We start from the raw sequence: 18,293 nt of genomic DNA on the forward strand, positions 1-18,293 counted from the left end.
GGGGACGCCCCGTAGCAAGTGAGCAGGCAGACGGAGCAGGCTGCCGGGCTCCTGGTACGCGCAGCCGGGCCACTCCTGCCAGCAGAGCAGGAGAATCCTGCATCGCCCCCCAGCACTGCAGAGCAGGGAGTTTAGAAAATGCCCGGAATCTCAGTAAACTCTCCTGGCCTCCTCATCCCATGATCTTCAGCCAGCAGTTTGGAGCCGTGAGTTTGCATTTTTCAGAAGGCTCAATCCCTGCTGTGGGCATGAATTAAACGGATGCTCTGGATGCCGAGGACAGCCTTTGTCTTCTTGGTGCACTGCAAAGGTGAGCGTCCCTGTGACCTTTTGCTAACAAAAGACTCTCTCCCAAGTCCTCTCCCGGACATCAGACACCCCGGGCCGGCAGAGGACACAGACTTGCCATTGCCGGGCAGACCCGCTGAGCGGTGTGACCTGCCCCAGGGGCCTCAGAGGAAGATGGCTGGTGTGTCCCTGAGACAGGAGAGACGCATTGCCACAGGCTCCCCAGAAACAAGGTCCCCAAATGCCACTGTCGGCTGCTGAGGTGCAGGGAAGTGCTTGGTGGAGACCACGCTTGCCAGGTTGCCCTGCAGCCAAAAGGCAGAGCGCTGAGCAGGAACGCGGCCTCCGCTGAGGGCCACGTGGTGAAATCAAGCATCTGGGCCTGGGAAAGACATTTCTGGGGAGTCTGTGTGCGGGGGTCTGGCGGGACCGAGTCCGCTGTGTGCGGGGGTCTGGCGGGACCGAGTCCGCTGTGTGCGGGGGGCTGGCGGGACCGAGTCCGCTGTGTGCGGGGGTCTGGCGGGACCGAGTCCGCTGTGTGCGGGGGTCTGGCCGGACCGAGTCCGCTGTGTGCGGGGGGCTGGCGGGACCGAGTCCGCTGTGTGCGGGGGGCTGGCGGGACCGAGTCCCCTGTGTGCGGGGGGCTGGTAGGATTGGCCTCCTGAAAGGAGGAGAGAGATCAGCGTGCTTGGAGGGAGACCAACTCCCAGAAGGAACAAGGTTGGAGGGGGCAAGGCAGCTTCAGAGCCTGGCTCCAGCCCAGGAGACAGAAAGACCAGTTTAAATTCCCACCCGGCCCGCACCCTCTGGGCGGCTGTGGGACTTTGGGGAGCCTCTTTGGTCCTTAGTTTTATCTTCTGTGGAACAGAAGCAATAATCCATATTTAGTTGGGGGTAGAGTCGACGTATGTGGATAGGTGGACACGCAGTACACTTGGTGATGGTGGCCGTCTTCACCCCTCTCTCCCTGGTTTCCCTAAGAGAGGCATCTCTTTCCGCCCTTCTCCCCTGAAACTTGGGGCGTGAAGTGTAAGACGCCGGATCTCACAGACAGGAGCCCACCACCGACCCAGAGACATCGTGGCCAGTTTTGAAATCTTCAGTCTCAGAGGACACTCATGGGCTCTGCGATGCTGGGTGGGTCGTGTGCCCACCCTGAGCTCCTTCCTTTGCTCCTAAAGATGGGAGTGATGCTTCCTGCCTCCCCGTCACACAGGCATCGTGAGGCTGCACGTGACAGCAGCTGCCCAGCTCCAGGTCAGTGGTGGCATGGAAGAGCTCCAGCTCCAAGCTGCACACACCCTACTTGAGACGCCGTTGTTCTGAGCCCACCATGCCAGGTGGAGTCCTTCCGTCCCCAACCCTTGCCCTGGGGCCCTGAGTGCTGGTGGCTCCATGAGGTACTTCTTTCTGCCGTGGGTGTGAGATTCATGAGTGAGATGCCCCCAGCCCTGCTCCAGGGCAGCCTTGCCAGTTTCTGGAATGTTCTCCATTTCCAGTCTGCAGCTTCCTTCTGCCCAGGAGTGGCTTCCCTGTCTGGCCGTCATTCAGCTCAATTCTGTACTTAACTTCAAAAGGTGCATAAAATCCTAAAATGGGACGTTTCTCACTTGACCTCCTCCACCGCCAGCTCCTCTCACAAGGAAGCAGGTGGGGGCCTCACGCTGTTCTAGAGTTTGCAGGGGGCAGACAGCAGCATCCTCACCGCAGGTATCCTGTTACAGGACTATGGGATTAAGAGCTTGAAGTTTAATTTAAATCACAATGAAAACAATTACGGCCTGGTGCGGTGGCTCATGCCTGTAATCCTAGCACTTTGGGAGGCAGCGGAAGGCAGATTGCGAGGTCAAGAGATCGAGACCCTCCTGGCCAACATGGTGAAACCCCATCTCTACTAAAAATACAAAACTCAGCTGTGCATGGTGACATGCACCTGTAGTCCCAGCTACTCAGGAGGCTGAGGCAGAAGCATCACTTGAACCTGGGAGGCAGAGGTTGTAGTGAGCCAAGATTGTGCCACTGCACTCCAGCCTGGGCAATAGAGCGAGTCTCAAAAAAAAAAAAAAAAAACAAACAATTACAAGCCCCAATTCAGCGTGCTCACAGGAGACTGTCTGACTTGGGGCTCTGGAGTTTCTGAGGCCCACGGGGTGAGCAGGGGACCCGGCCAAGCTCTCCCTCCTGGGTCCCTCTCAGGCAGGCCATGGTGACCTGGCCCCAGGCAGACGCTGGCAGCTCAGAGGAGTGTGGGACCTGCAGACCTCAGGGGTTGCTGGACAGTCCTGGGATAGGCCTTGCTTTTGGCCAAGGCACCTGAAGAGTGAAAACGCTCTGTGCATAGAGGAACAGGACGGGGAGAGTGTGGCAGGCCCTTCTCCAGTTCAGGGCCATCCCCTCCAGATCCAGAGCAAGCTCAGGAGGGGAGGAGTTGATGTCCCAGGATTTGTGACTCGGACTTCGGGGTTGGGGGATGTGGGTGATGTTCACCTGCTGTGGAAGAACCAGGAGGATTAGGAGTGGCAGGCGGCAGGGCCCTGAGTCAGGCTTGAAGACGTCGGGTTTAGAGGCAGCGGGCAACTTGGATGGAAATGGTGCAGACAGACGCTGGGGTGCCGAGATCAGCACCCCACTCGGCCCCCCACACCTCCATGATTAATCAAAAGGCTCACTTCTCCCAATCTTCCGGAAGAAGTCCTGGCCCCTGGGAGGCTCCTGGTATGGACCCAGCTATGGGACTCACCTTCTGGCAGGCACAGGGGCTGTGTCCCAGCAGGCAGGACCCTAGTTCAACTCCTTCTTAGTCACAGGGGGCCTGGGGTGGCCAGATCAGGGTCTTCTCCTCCCCACGCCCGCCCTCCTCAGCAGCCCGCTGCCCCATGGCCTTTCCCTGCTCCTGAGTGGATGCCACACCCTCTCCTAGGTGGTTCTACCTGGACAGTGACTTCTAATGTCAGACATTGCGAAGGCCGCCTGCAGAGAGGATGAAGCCAACAGTCCTGGCGGTCTGTCCGCCCAGCTCCCTCGAAGGCCTCCTCCTGGCTTCCTGGGGAGCAACAGTGACATAGAGGCCACTCTTTGGGGACTGCTGCTTGGGGGCCTGGCTCCTGGGTGCAGGTGGGAGGCAGTGATCTCACAGAGAGGACGCTTTCTTGTGGGATCCTGGGAGAGTCTCGCTGTAGGCACAGGGCCACTGTCATCGCTCGGTCTGCAGCTCAGAGACCTTTAGGGGCAGCCCTTGTCTCCAGGCTAAAATGCCACCTCCATGTGTGACATTCCTGCCTGTCCTTCCTGGGTTTTAGTCTATGCAAATTCTGTCCCCTCCCCTCGGCTGCCCCACATAAGTGTGACCTTCACACGCATCCCCACGGGCCAGCATGGAGCCCCCTCAGGCCGCCAGCCTTCCTGGGCTCAGGGTCTCTGCACTCTGGGGGGCTCCGTCCCAGTCCTCACACAGGGCCAGGCTCAGGCTCAGACCCACCTCCTCCTTGAAGCCTTCCTGGAGCTGCAGCCAGACCCGGCGTGTGCAGGCTGAGTGGCAAAGGCCAGACCTTTGATGTACGGGGTGTCCCATCAAGGTTGTCACGTCACAAACAAGGGAACTGAGACGCGTGGAGTTTCCTGATGGCCTGAATTCCAGCCCTCCCCTGCAGTCCTGCCTGCCTCACAGGCCTGCTGGCCATGGTGCCCCTGCTGGACAGTAACCAGGCGGAGGCCCCTGCTGCCAGCAAGGCCCCAGGGTTGGAGAGCTTTGTCTGGCAGGCTCTGGGACCAGGGCACAGACCCCATCGATATGGTCCGGAGTCTCTCTGATTTCCCCGCCCGCCCAGGGCCTCTCTCCTATGGCTCCCACTATCAGGGAGGCCAAGGGGACGCGTTTCCTGTGCTCTCCTGCCAGACAGAGAATTGCCTGGATTATGAATATCAGCTCGGGGGTGACAGGTGACAGACGTCACCAACCTTCAGCTCCAGACTGAAATAACATGGTATTGACCTTGCTCAGAAAGGCTACCAAAATAGAATGTTCAATACTCTCTATTTTAACTGACAGTTAAAAATTCAATACATCTTCCTCCTGCCAGACACCTGTATGCAATCAAGCTAAATAAATGCCCTCGGGTTCTTGCAAGAGGCGTAGCTGTTTGTGTATAAAGCTATCGGCCCTGGCTGGAAGGGACTGATTTTCCACAGTCTAGAGAATGGCCCTTTTGAAAAGTAAACAATGCCTCCACAATCCCAGGCTATTTTGACAAAAGCAAGAAGCGAAGCAGAAGTGGGAGATAAAGGCACGCTCCGTCTCTCCTCGGACCCAACACGGACTCCACAGACATTGTTTCGTCACGGAAATCAATACCAAAAAATAAAGGTCAAATACGTGTGTGTGTGTGTGTGTGTGTGTGTGTGTGTGTGTGTGTGTATGAGCTATAGACACAGAACGTGAGTATCCAGAGGAGATCAGCCGTGGGAGGTACAACCGTTATACCAAGAAAAGACCCAAAGAAAACTGGAATAGTATAAAAAATAAATACGTAACAGGAAAATAAGAAATAATATTAAAGACAAGAAATAAAAAGTATCAACACAACACAAACTTGAGTCATCACAAAAGAAATGATGCAAAAAAAGGTTTGCAAGACTGGAGCAAGGAAGGATGGGGTGGGAGAGAGGATGCTGGGAGTGGGAGGGGCCAGAGGGTGGGAGAGAGGATGCTGGGAGTGGGAGGGGCCAGAGGGTGGGAGAGAGGATGCTGGGAGTGGGAGGGGCCAGAGGGTGGGAGAGAGGATGCTGGGAGTGGGAGGGGCCAGAGGGTGGGAGAGAGGATGCTGGGAGTGGGAGGGGCCAGGGGGTGGGAAGGGGAGGGGAGAGGGAGAAGAGGGGTTCTGGGTGGGAAGGATTGGGGAGCGGGAGGAGGGGAATCCTGCAGCGGGAGAGGCCGCAGCTGTGCGCAAGGTGAGCACTTCCCAGGCAGCTCTCTGAAGGCCAAAGGGCGAGCCCAGAAGTACCCTGGATGTCTCCGGAATGGCCAGGAGAGCCCAGAGCCAACACGTGTGGTGTGACAGGACCTCCTCCAACCACAATCACATCTGAACTTTTCTCTATCAGGAGTGAAGAAGGCAAACAGTTTGCAGAGACTCCTGGCCCCAGGTCTCCTCCCGCCTCCACTTCCAGCTGCAGGGAAGCTGCCAGGATGCAGGTTGTTCTCTGAGACTCATTCAGGAAGAATCTGTTCTCTGGGCTTCTCGAAGTGAACTGGCCACCTCTGAGCCACCCAAGGGTGGGTCAGAGCTCAGCAGGCCCAGGAGCTGAGGACGCCGCTAATGCCTCAGGTCCTCGCCTGCCGCCAGGCAGCTCCCAAATGCTGACCCTGAAGGCTGCTGTCCCGTTTCCTCTGTCTTTCTACAGGAAAACGGGGGTGGACATGAAATGTTAGGGCCGGTGGGCACTGGCCTTTCAGCATCTCCCAAAGATGAGAAGGGCCCTCTGTCTCTGCCCCACCAGGCCCCACAGTGATGAGGGTGATTATGACTACTTCTGTGACATGTAAGGCACCAAAATTAGCATGTGAGGTCGGACACGAGAGAAAGCAAGGGCACTGGACTGTCTGGAGGATGTTTTAAGGTATTTTCTTATAATGTACCGGAGTTTCTTTTTTTTTCTTATTTAATTTCACTTTCTTTTTTATTTTTATTTTTTATTATTATACTTTAAGTTCTGAGGTACACGTACAGAACGTGCAGGTTTGTTACATAGGTATACATGTGCCACGTTGGTTTGCTGCACCCATCAACCCGTCATTTACATTAGATATTTGTCCTAATGCTCTCCCTTCCCCAGCCCCCCGCCTCCGGACAGGCGCCGGTGTGTGACGTTCCCCTCCCTGTGTCCATGTGTTCTCATTGTTCGACTCCCACTTAGGAGTGAGACCATGCGGTTTGGTTTTCTCTCCTTGCTTCACTTTGCAGAGAATCTTTATTTGGGAATTGCATTTCTTTAATCTGATCATGTTTTGCTTTACGTGTGTGTCACTGCAATTTCTCCACATGTTGCTCTTGCTTTCCCTGGACACTGGCTGGAAGGCGGAGCTGGAGGGACTGGCTAGAGCCCTGGTTTTAGTTCTGGCCCTGCAACTGAGCCACTCGATGACTTTGGAAAAGTGACTCCGCGCTCGCCTCTCAGGTTTCTGACTGAAAAATAAAATGGGCCGTTGCTGGACTCATAGGCGATCGGCAGGATGAAAACGCACGCCGTGATCGCCGTATGGTGGCTGCGATGTTAACAAGCATTTGATACCTGGTGAGGGTGTGGAGGACCCCAAACCTGAGACTAAGTTTGGAAGGAGATGAGAGAGCTGAGGTGTGTGGTCCCACCCCCGAGCCCTGCAGCCACCTGGACTCCTCAGCCCAGCGCCGTGTCGCAGAGGCCCCTCTGTAGTCACCAGGCCAGCAATGGAGGTGTCACCTGCACGCTTTGCCCCTGGGGGAGCTCAGCCTCACGCTGTGATCTCGCTCATCTAGCCAGTGGACCTGGGGCTTTGATTGGAGGCCCCTGTGGAATTTAAGACCTATTCATCCCAGCTACAGAGGTGCTGGTTGCTCTCTGTATTTCTCTACTGATGGTGGCCATGGGGGCTCCCCGCTGCTCTCCAGACCCTGGTCCCATTTGGGACTCTCCATTGTCCCTCCCACGGGTCTCCACTTTCTCACACCCAGCTCCTCCTCCTCTCCTGCTTCCTTTATCATCTTCACTTGCGGTCCTGGCATCCTCAGGATACCAACCCTCAGCTCTACAGACCAGACAAAAGGGCAGTTGTCGCCTAGGAGAGCTTCTTAATCTGAATTCCATAAAGATTCATTTTTATTCAGTGGTGCATGTGTGCACGCACACACACGCACACACACAATGAATCTTTGAAAAGTCTCCAGGCTAGAAGATAGCTGCTCTTGGTGTGTTGAGGGCAAGAGCTGTACAGGGCGGTACAAGGTTTCTCTCCCAAACCCACCATTGTCACAGCCACTCCAGTGCAAAACCATGTAGACTATTCTGGCAGGCACTGCATTCCAGGAGCCAGTCTTCGCCTTAGTGAGAGGCCGAAGTCCATAGCTGGAAGCAACCTCTGCTCCTGGTGCTGGCACAGTTAGAGTGGCATGGGCCACATTTGCTTCGGGGAGGGAAACAGCTTCTGGAGCCTGCGTCTCTGGTACCCAGGTGACAGCAGACCCGGCCATGTCACTGCAGCCAGGCCATGCTTGGCAGCTTTAGGGAAGCAAATTAGCAGAAGACTGCAGGGTCCAGGGACTTAGCAAGCTGCCTCCAGGGCAGAGGAATCAAAAGACAGATTTGTTTGTTTATTTATTACTTTTCTGGCCCTGGCTTCAATTCCCATACACAGAACTTGGCTGTGGGATTCTTTACAAAATCATATTCTATTCTTGGATTTTAAGCCATTATTGAAATTCTATTGTAATTTTTTTCATCTGTTTATCATTGACTCATCAATCCATTCGACAGGAATCCTGGCCAAGTGCTAGTCACGGTGAGGGACTTGGAGTTTAAAGTCACCCGGTGCAGAGGGAGAGAGAGAGACAGTGTGCTGGGAGTGGGTACAGAGCCAGCATCCCCAGCGCCACTGGAAAGCCTCACGCACGCCTTGGCAGGTGGAGACAGCGGAGCCCTGGGCAGTGGAATATTCTACAGAGGCACGGGGAGCTGAAGGGGAGCTGTGGACCCAGGACAGCTGGGGAGCAAGGGCCAGGGAAAGACAGTAGAGATAGACCAGCAAGTTGGAGGAAGTACTTCTTATACATTCATTCATTTGTTCACACGTTCATTCATTTCTCCACTTATGCACAAATATTCTTTGGGAAACAACTGAGAGCCATGTGACCTTCCAAGCTCAGGGACAGACCAAATGCCTGCCTGAGTGGCTCCTGTTCTGGTAGTGGACTGAGCTATTGAACAAATGGAGCCAATAAACGCAAGTCGGGTGACCGATGGTCATTAAAAAAATAGAGCCAAGTCCAGAAAGAGGATGCACGAGGTGCTGTGGGAGAAAGGGTCCTGGGGGAGGACCTTTGAGTGGGGCATTGGATTGAGGTCCAATCAACAGTGAAAGTTGTGGGTGTCAGGGGAGGGCTGGGGGCAGATGGAGAAGCCCTCGCAGGTGCTCTGCTGCCTAAGCCTGCTCACTGGGCACCTGGAGGAGCGGAGGCTGAAGGCCGGTGGAGGTTGTTCTGCCCTCTGTGCTCCTAGGTCCCTTCCCCAGGGTGCTCCCTGGATCAAGTCCGACTAGGGGATCCTCCACCATTCCTATGCCATGGCAGACGTGAAACACGGTCATGCTTGTGTTGCATGCTGGGAGGAATGGTGGACAGGTGGAAACTTCCAGTACCCAGAGCCGAGCCCTGGCCCAGTTCTGCTGCCCAGAGGGCTGCAGGGAGGCACTTGGTGTCCTGAGCAGGACTCTGAGAGACAACATGACACTGGAGGAACACCCAGGGGAGGACACACGCAGAAGACAGAAAGAGCCGCCATCTGAGCACTACCCCCGACTCCGGGCAGATCAGCCCTGGCGAGGATGGGCGGGAGGAGCGGCCAGCCCACCTGTGCAGGGAAACACGCAGGCAAGGCGTGCAAAGGAGCTGATGCTCAGCGTCTTGAAAACCAGACGCAAATCTCACCCCAGAGCCAGTGGGCTCCTCGGAAGGTTTGGTCAGGGAGAAGGAATACGCTCTGAGCTAAGAATCAGGAGACATCTCTGGAGCCAGCAGTGGGGTTTCTGTCCACAGTCAGTGGAAGCGGGGTGACTCCCTAGGGCTTTTCAGCAGAGAGAAGCCCAGAACGCCCAGCCTGACTTGATTTTCTCCCCATGCCTAGGTCACAGGCTTAGGATGTTAAAGACTCAAGATGACATTATTCCTACCTCAAAATAACAACAGCTTCTACATTGCACACCCACTGGCTACCAACCTTCCATTAACATGCAAGTAAGAGCAATTCCCGAAAGAGAAGCACAGTGTCAGGTTGTTTTTCTCAACTACTAAGATGGTCAAGGGGGAAGCAGTCCAGGGTGGCCCATTGGCTCTAGGATGCCATCAGGGACATGGCCTCCTCAAATCTTTCTGCTCAGTCATTCCTAGGCTGCCTCAAAGACACAAGACAACAGCTGCACCTCCAGCATTGCATCTTCATTCTCCACAGAGGACAGAAAAGGGCAAAGGTAAGGGCCGGCCAAACGTGCTCCCGTGAAAGGTCCTTTCTTAGGGTTCACAGAGGCACTTTCATTGGCACCCCCTGGCAAGGACTGGGTCATGTGACCACGCAGCGATAAGAGAACTGGGACGAGGCACCGTTTTTCACCCCATTTCTTTTATTTTGCTTGTTTTTGTGGTGAAATCTGGGCGTATAGTTTCCACAGCAACCTCTATGAAGTAAATACTGTATCTTCCCTGTGAAGACACTGAGGCTCAGGGAGGCTACAGACCTTCCCCAAATTACCCGACACTCCGGCAGCTTCGAATCCAAGCAGGTGATTCCTCAGGTGTCCTCCTGAGTCCTTTGCCATTCAGCCTTTCCGAGGTGCTTCCAGCTCCCCAGCCATCCCGGTAGGGCCACAGATCCCATGTGGTTGTGGTTAGGACTGATGGTGTCTGAATTAGAACTTATCTATGTGCTCAAAGCAAACGTGTAATTTTGCATTAACCTGACACGTGGTGCTTGATTTATGTTAGTGTTTGTGGTAATTGTTTTTGAATTTTTTTAAGATAAAGGGGGTAGAGAGTGCATGGCAGCAGAATGCCATTGACAGGAAGTGCTTATTATGTAATTATGGACTTTTTAATATGCATATTTTTCTCTGTGGTTGGTAGCAACTAGATACATAATTACTGAATTTTAAAGAAGAATATTGACTACAAAGCCTTCTGGCTGCTGAAAAGTAGGAAAGATTCTTGCCTGGTTTGTGGCTAAATTCTCTTAACGATTCAAGGCCTGCGGAAGTGAGGGTGGCCTCTGAGAGAGTGATGAGAACCGGTGCCATGGGGGTGAAGCTGGTGCCACTGAGGGTGTTTTTAAGGAGCAAACGCACCTTCTGATTCTCCAGCTAGCACGGGAATGGTTTCAGTCTGCCTGGGCTGCTGTAACAAAATACCATGGAAATTCATATCACATAAACCATGGAAATTCATTTCTCACGGTCCTGGAGGCCAGGAAGTCAAGGTGCCAGCAAAGTCAGCATTGGCTGAGGCCAGTGCCCCATAGAAGCTGGTGCTGCGCGTGTCCTCCTGCAGAGAAAGGGGCAAGGGAGCTCTCTGGGCCTCTTCCTTAAGGGCACTAATCCTTTTCATGAGGGCTCTGTCCCCTGGCCTCATCACCCCCCAGAGGCCCCACCTCCTAATACCATCACCTTGGGGGCGAGGATTCGACAGACACATTTTGAGGGGACAGAAACCTTCAGACCACAGCAGGAATGATGGAAAGCGGAGTGATGTCCAGAGAGGGGCTGGGCTTGGAGGTGTCCTGGTGGTAACTTCCAGGAGGGAAAGAACAGTCATTGGGTGGAAATAAAAGGTAGGATAAGAAAGATGTCAGGCGGAAGGGCGGCTGCTGGAGGGCTGGATTCCAGAGGCCAGCGTGGCTGAGGCAACAGGGAGACCAAAGCAGAGCAAGGCGGAATCTGGCAGAATCACACAGACTCACACAAGAACACAGGGCCCAGAAGCAAAGCTAGTGGCATCCCAGAAGAGGCTCCCTCTGCTCCCCTCTATGGGAGATGCCAGGGGCCTCACGCCAGGCCTGGGAGCTCCTTCCCACTCCAGGTCCCCGCACACGTGGCTTCCACACTCAAAGCCTGACGTCCATTCCTGTGCTTTCAGGTGAGCAGGGGCCTGACCAGGCAGTGGGGTGAGGGGCCCAAACCCAAGCATCTGCCGGCGGCCACCAGATCTGCCTGGCCACCTCTCAGGAGCCCTCCCCCAGGTTCCTGTGGGCACCCAGGCGCTGGGGCTTGCCCTGCCACTCCGTGTGAGCAAGGGTTCCAGGATGCAGAGGAGCTGGGGCTGGGCAATCTGAAGGGTCGGCTGGGCGGCTGCCCCCTCCCCTTCCTGTCTTCCTTTAGGAATGGTGGGGCAACCCTGGGCAGGTCTGATGTGGGGCAGGCAGACCCGAAAATGGGGACTTAGCCCAGGTCTGTTACTGGTTTTGCCCAGGAAAGAATTCAAAGGTGAGCAGGTGCTGTTAGCAGCTTTTATTGCAGCGGCAGCAGAGGGGCTGCCCCAGGAGAGCAGAGTGCGCAGAACAGCAGCTCAGAGGCAGCTCCACATCATAATTACACCCACTTTTAACTACATGCTAATTAGGGGTTGGTTTATGCAGAAATTTCTAGAAAAGGAGCAGAAACCTCAGGGTCATTGGGATTTTACCGTGGGAAGTGGCAGTAACTTCTGGGTCTTGCCATGGCAATGGTAAACTAACAAGGCTCACTGGCTAGCACGTCTCACAGGCGGCTGCTGCCACCGGCCCTGTTTCAGCTGCTCCTCCACGTGGTCTGGTGTCTGTGCCCTGCCTCGAAGTCAAGCCCACCTCCTCCCTCAGGTCCTTGGCACTGCCTGTTGGCTTTGCCCTGGCAGGTGCACTGGGGGACGCAAGGGCAGCAAGGCTGCTGCTGGCGCAGGCATCCCCGTCCCTAAGATGCATATGGAAGGCGAGCGGGCCTGGGTCTGACCTTTCTCACGTGGTTGCCCCGTGACTGCAGCCAGCGTGGGCTCCTCAGGCAGAGCAAACCCTGTGTATCTCGAGTGGTGACCAGGTGGTGCAGCTTCACACTGCTACTCTCCGCATTCCATCTGTTCTCCTCCCCCATTCATCACCAGCCAGGTGACACTTGCTGAGGAAATGTCCAATGTGACCTGAGGCCCATGTGGGGGCTCCGCCCACCTTCCACATTTGTCCTGCTCCTGGTTACTACCCTCCATGGGATGCCCGCCATGGCTGTGTTTCCTTCTGGACCCACAGGGATCCTGCAGCTTTAAAAGGAAATCCCTCCCCTCTCAAACCTCTGAGCCCTCTGACCAGACAGGGGAACTTGATTACAGCAGAACCTTCTCTGTACCCTCAGGTCACCCTGCTCCTCTCCTGGCCATGGTGCTAGAGTCACTGGAGACCTGGCAGCTCTTCAGGTGGCAAATTAGGCCAAGCTGCCACTGCGGTGCTGACCAGTTCATCCTCCGGGCGGTGCTGACCAGTTCATCCTCCGGGCGGTGCTGACCAGTCCATCCTCCAGGCAGTGCTGACCAGTCCATCCTCCGGGCGGTGCTGACCAGTCCATCCTCCGGGCGGTGCTGACCAGTTCATCCTCCGGGCGGTGCTGACCAGTTCAACATCCGGGCGGTGCTGACCAGTTCATCCTCCGGGCGGTGCTGACCAGTTCATCCTCTGGGCAGTGCAGACCAGTTCATCATCCGGGCAGTGCCCGTCTATCTGCTGAGATCAACTCCCACTGCAGGGCTGTGCTGGTGTCTGGGCCGGGCACTGGCCCCTCACCCCAGCCCTGAGGGTTCACGAGGACTCAGCCTTCCTGGACTGGGTCGCACCTACTCTTCCTGACCTCAGCTGCCTGCCTCCAGCTCCATGGGCTTTTGAAGACAAGGGACAAGAGATTGCTGACTTCTGGAAGACCAGCTGTTGTTGGCGAGGGAATCAGGGAGACCCTCTTCCTTTTTCTTGTCGAGGATCCAGCCTGAGAGAACCTCCTTCAGCCTCTCTGGCAGGTTGTCCTGCCTCCTGGGTCCCACTGTCAAGAAGAGACGGGTTTGCTTTTGACTCTGACTTCACGCAGCTCATATGGTGCCTTCCACAGCAAGGATTTCTCAGCTCCCCTGGGTCCTTCTCCCCCTCCCCATGGTCACGGCCACCCTGCCGTCCAGGCAGTTTCCTTAGCAGCTTCCTGGGCCCCCGGCTGTATGAATTCCCTCCAATGGGCTCTGAAGCCCTTGATCTTTCTTTTCTCAGCATTTATCATGGAGGGTGGAAGTGAACCATCTGCCAACAGTCCTCTGCTTAGGCACACCATGGGGCCAGGCTGGGCATGTGATGGTCACGGGCCTGTGTAGTGTCCCTGAATAGGTAGCAAATAAAAGAGTGTTCATTCAGGGTGTGCTGAATGAATGAATACATGAAAAAACGGTTGGGGGGTGGGGAGTGAATGGATTTCAAATTCTCAGGCTGCACTTTCGAAATCTGACACAATCACATTCAGCCGCTTGTCAAGACTATTTGAGAGCCACCCCTTTCCCACATTCCCGGCCCCCTGAGCAGCCACGGCTGCTGTCACATCTGCCTCTTGAAGTTGCTGGGCCTGGGGAGTTACCCATGCACACTGAACATCAAGGTCAGTATTTTTAGACACAATTCTTTAATTTTTGAAAATGCTCCAAAGAGATTTTAGTGATGGTGAAAGGAGCCGGGCACATTCCTCAGCCCCGGGCTCAAAACAAACAAGCCCAGTACAAACACATCCCATCCTCCCATCCCACCACATATCGCCATATATCTCTCAAACTTCCTGAGCCCAGTACAAACACCACCAGGAAAGTCTCCGATAAGGGGACAGCCATTCAAAGTTTTACTGAAAGAGCGGGAACCAAAAGAATTCCTTTGTTCCCCTGTAACTTTCAGGGTATAAAAAGCAAACACTCGCATTGTTCAGGGCCCTCTTGTATGCTGTGGAATGGAGGGACCAGGTTCGAACTTGTACTAAAGATCCTTGCCGCTTGGCTTTGACTCTGGACTCTGGTGGTCTTCTTTGGGGAACTAACGGTCTGGGCATAACATCTGGGGGCTCATCCCGGGATTCCCCAAGCCCACCAGACCCCTGGTCAACGGATCTGCTAGGATCGATCTACTGATAGGTGAGCTGGCTCGTCTCCGTTTGTCTGTCTGTGTCTGTTCTGAATCTGAATCTGTGACTCACGAGGTCTGAAACTGGAGCTGGCACAGTCCTGGCGGACGCGCTATAGGACGGCCAGCGGAGACCAGTGGGAGACGTCCCCTGGCTCTCATCTGATCTAAATTGCAATCTGAACTGCCCCGGTTTGGCGGGCAGCAGCTATCTCCGATCTGGGCTGCCCCAGCGCGATCGCGATCCAGGCAGCTAACTCTGACCCGGGCTTCCGGTGCGCGCTTGCAATCTGAACTGCCTCGGTTTGGCGGGCAGCAGCTATCTCTGACCTGGGCTGCCCCAGTGCGATCGCGATCCAGGCAGCTAACTCTGACCCGGGCTTCCGGTGCGCGCTTGCAATCTGAACTGCCCCGGTTTGGCGGGCAGCAGCTATCTCTGACCTGGGCTGCCCCAGCGCGATCGCGATCCAGGCAGCTAACTCTGACCCGGGCTTCCGGTGCACGCTTGCAATCTGAACTGCCCCGGTTTGGCGGGCAGCAGCTGTCTCTGATCTGGGCTGCCCCAGTGCGATCGCGATCCAGGCAGCTAACTCTGACCCGGGCTTCCGGTGCGCGCTTGCAATCTGAACTGCCCCGGTTTGGCGGGCAGCAGCTATCTCTGATCTGGGCTGCCCCAGTGCGATCGCGATCCAGGCAGCTAACTCTGACCCGGGCTTCCGGTGCGTGCTTGCAATCTGAACTGCCCCGGTTTGGCGGGCAGCAGCTGTCTCTGATCTGGGCTGCCCCAGTGCGATCGCAATCCAGGCAGCTAACTCTGACCAGGGCTGCCAAAGTGCGCCTGCGATTAGATATCATTAATAAGTCAGATCAGATTTCCTTTACAGGATTCTAATCCACATTCCTTTACAGGAAGAGACTACAAATTATTACAGGATGGGTAATACCCAGAGCACTCCTCTATCTCTCCTTACGAGTAATTTCAAAGAAGTTAGAGCAAGGGGCCATGATCTTGGTATAGAAATCAGGAAAGGAAAGCTAATTACACTGTGTCGCTCCGAATGGCCTGTCTTTGATGTGGGGTGGCCGCCCGAAGGGACCTTCCGACTTGCTGTCATCACTAGGGTAAAGTCCAAGATTTTCCTACCTGGGCGTGCGGGCCACTTAGATCAAATCTCATATATCCTCATACGGCAGGACCTTGTTGAGAACCCACCTCCTTGGCTGTCCCCTTTCCAATTAGCTACTGAACCCTGTAAGGCACTGGTTGCTCCACCACTAAAATCCAAGCAACCAACTGCCCCCCCCCATCCTGTTCTACCTGACAGCGGGGACCCACTGTTCACAGAACCCCCTCCGTACCCCTCCAGGCCCCAGGCCCCAGCCCCCCTGGCTGAGCTGCGGGAGGGAGCAGGCGGACGGGAGGCGGCCGGCACACACGGGCCCGCTGAAAGGGAAAGTAACTTTGAAGGGCCGGCGGGGCGGATGCGAGGGCGCACTTCACGGACTAGCCCCCCTCAGCCGCCTGACTCCACGGTGGCTTTACCCCTTCGGGAAATAGGATCCCCAGATGACACAGGAATCCCCAGGCTCCAGTACTGGCCATTCTCCACCAGTGATCTGTATAACTGGAAGACTCAGAGTGCTCGGTTTTCAGACAACCCCAAAGATTTACTGGCTTTACTGGATAGTGTCATGTTCACCCACCAGCCCACTTGGGATGATTGTCAGCAGCTCCTCTGAATCTTGTTCACCACGGAAGAGCGAGAGAGAATACAGATAGAAGCTAGAAAGCTGGTCCCGGGGGACGACGGTCAACCGACTGCCAACCCCGACCTCATAAACGCAACCTTTCCTCTGACCAGGCCGGCGTGGGACTACAACACGGCAGAAGGTAGGGGACGGCTACACCTTTATCGCCAGACTCTAATGGCAGGTCTCCGGGCAGCTGCTCACAAGCCCACTAATTTGGCTAAAGTATATTCTATTCTGCAGGGAAAGACAGAGAGCCCAGCTACCTACTTAGAAAGATTAATGGAAGCTTTTAGACAGTACACCCCCATAGATCCAGAGGCTCCAGGAAGTCAGGCAGCTGTTGTAATGTCTTTTGTAAATCAGGCAGCCCCAGATATTAAGAGAAAACTCCAGAAATTAGAAGACTTGGAGGGAAAGCGGATTCAGAACCTCCTTCAGATAGCCCAGCGGGTTTACAATAACAGAGATACTCCAGAGGAAAAGCAATTTAAGGCCACTGAAAAAATGACCAAGGTCCTGGCAGCAGTGGTACAGAAACAGCATCTACAGCCAGAGTACACCCAACCTAGGCGGCCCCCCCCGGCATGATAACCTGAGCAAAGACCAATGTGCTTACTGTAAGGGGGCTGGCCACTGGGTAAGAGACTGCCCCCTTGTCTCCGAATGATTGCGGCCACAGCTCTGATGGTGCAAGATGCTGATAAACTTGTCATGGGGCAAGAATTGCGGGTCGTTACTCCACATGCCATCGAAGGTGTACTCAAACAGCCACCTTATCGATGGATGAGTAACGCCTGGTTCACCCACTACCAAGGACTACTACTAAATCCTCACAGGATAATTTTCCTGCCCCCAACGACCTTAAACCCTGCCTCGCTGCTGCCCAACCCGGACCTGGATGCCCCACTCCATGACTGCACCAAGATACTAGCTCAGGTGCACGGAGTTCGAGAAGACCTGCAGGACCACCCACTTCCCGACGCCGACCTCGTCTGGTTCACTGATGGGAGCAGCTTCATGCATCAAGGCCAGAGGTACACTGGAGCGGCAGTAACCTCAGAGACTGAGGTAATCTGGGCGGAACCCCTGCCCCCGGGGACATCGGCCCAGAAGGCCGAACTGATAGCGCTCACCCAAGCTCTTACCTTAGGGGCGGGGAAAAAGCTGACAGTATATACAGACAGCCGATATGCTTTTGCAACGGCGCATATACATGGGGCCATTTACAGGGAGCGAGGGTTACTGACGGCTGAAGGAAAAGAGATAAAAAACAAGCAAGAGATCCTAGCCCTGCTAACAGCCCTATGGAGGCCAGAAAAATTAGCCATTGTACATTGCCCAGGGCATCAGAAACTAACTACTCCAACTGCTCAAGGCAACTTTCTGGCAGACCAAACTGCAAGGAATGTGGCGAAGGCTCCCAGCCAACTCCTTGCACTCCAGCTCCCTGACCCGGGCCCCCGGGACTTGCCATATTTCCCTGAATATTCAGAACAAGATCTCCAGTGGATTGACAAACTTCCCCTGAAACAAATCCAGAATGGGTGGTGGACTGATACTAATGACCAAACCATCCTACCAGAAAAATTAGGACAACAGGTGTTAGAACACATCCACCGAACCACCCACCTGGAGGCCCGGCGGATGATAGACCTGATCAGACGCTCCAAGCTCAAAATCAGACATATAGCTGAGACGGCCAGCAGTATCGTGACAAGTTGCAAAGTCTGCCAGCTTAACAACGCATACCCCCAATCTCAAGCTGCAACAGGAACAAGACTCAGGGGAACCAGGCCCGGTATCTACTGGGAAGTAGATTTTACTGAAGTAAAGCCAGGAAAGTACGGGTACCGGTACTTACTTGTCTTTGTAGATACTTTTTCAGGGTGGACTGAAGCATTCCCAACCAAAAGAGAAACTGCTCAGGTCGTAGCAAAGAAAATTCTGGAAGATATCCTTCCCAGGTATGGCTTCCCCATCCAGATAGGGTCAGATAATGGGCCCGCTTTCGTCGCTAAGGTAAGTCAGGACTTGGCTTCCATCCTTGGGGCAAATTGGAAACTACATTGTGCTTACAGGCCCCAGAGTTCAGGACAGGTAGAAAGGATGAATCGGACCTTAAAAGAGACCTTAACTAAATTGACTATAGAGACTGGCGCTAATTGGGTAGTCCTTCTCCCCTATGCTCTGTTCCGGGCCCGTAATACCCCTTACAAACTGGGCCTCACCCCTTACGAAATCATGTATGGCAGACCTCCACCCCTGGTTCCTAGCTTAAAAGATGACCTGCTTAAGTCTGAAACAGAAAATGTCTCTGAATTCTTATTTTCCCTACAAGCCTTACAGAAAATTCACCAAGAAAT

The 18,293-nt window shown here is 54.7% G+C and overlaps 1 long non-coding RNA gene across 1 annotated transcript; it reads left to right on the forward strand.

Moving 5' to 3' along the window:
- Window positions 1–5,784: 5,784 nt before the first annotated feature.
- On the forward strand, window positions 5,785–13,430 carry LOC107970283 (uncharacterized). Its single transcript, XR_001712804.4, has 4 exons — window positions 5,785–5,904; window positions 9,160–9,269; window positions 9,413–9,502; window positions 12,398–13,430. It is a non-coding gene; the product is annotated as an uncharacterized LOC107970283 (long non-coding RNA).
- The last annotated feature ends 4,863 nt before the right edge of the window (window positions 13,431–18,293 follow it).

Source organism: Pan troglodytes, chromosome 23, assembly GCF_028858775.2.
Source record: "Pan troglodytes isolate AG18354 chromosome 23, NHGRI_mPanTro3-v2.0_pri, whole genome shotgun sequence".
NCBI lineage: Eukaryota > Metazoa > Chordata > Mammalia > Primates > Hominidae > Pan > Pan troglodytes.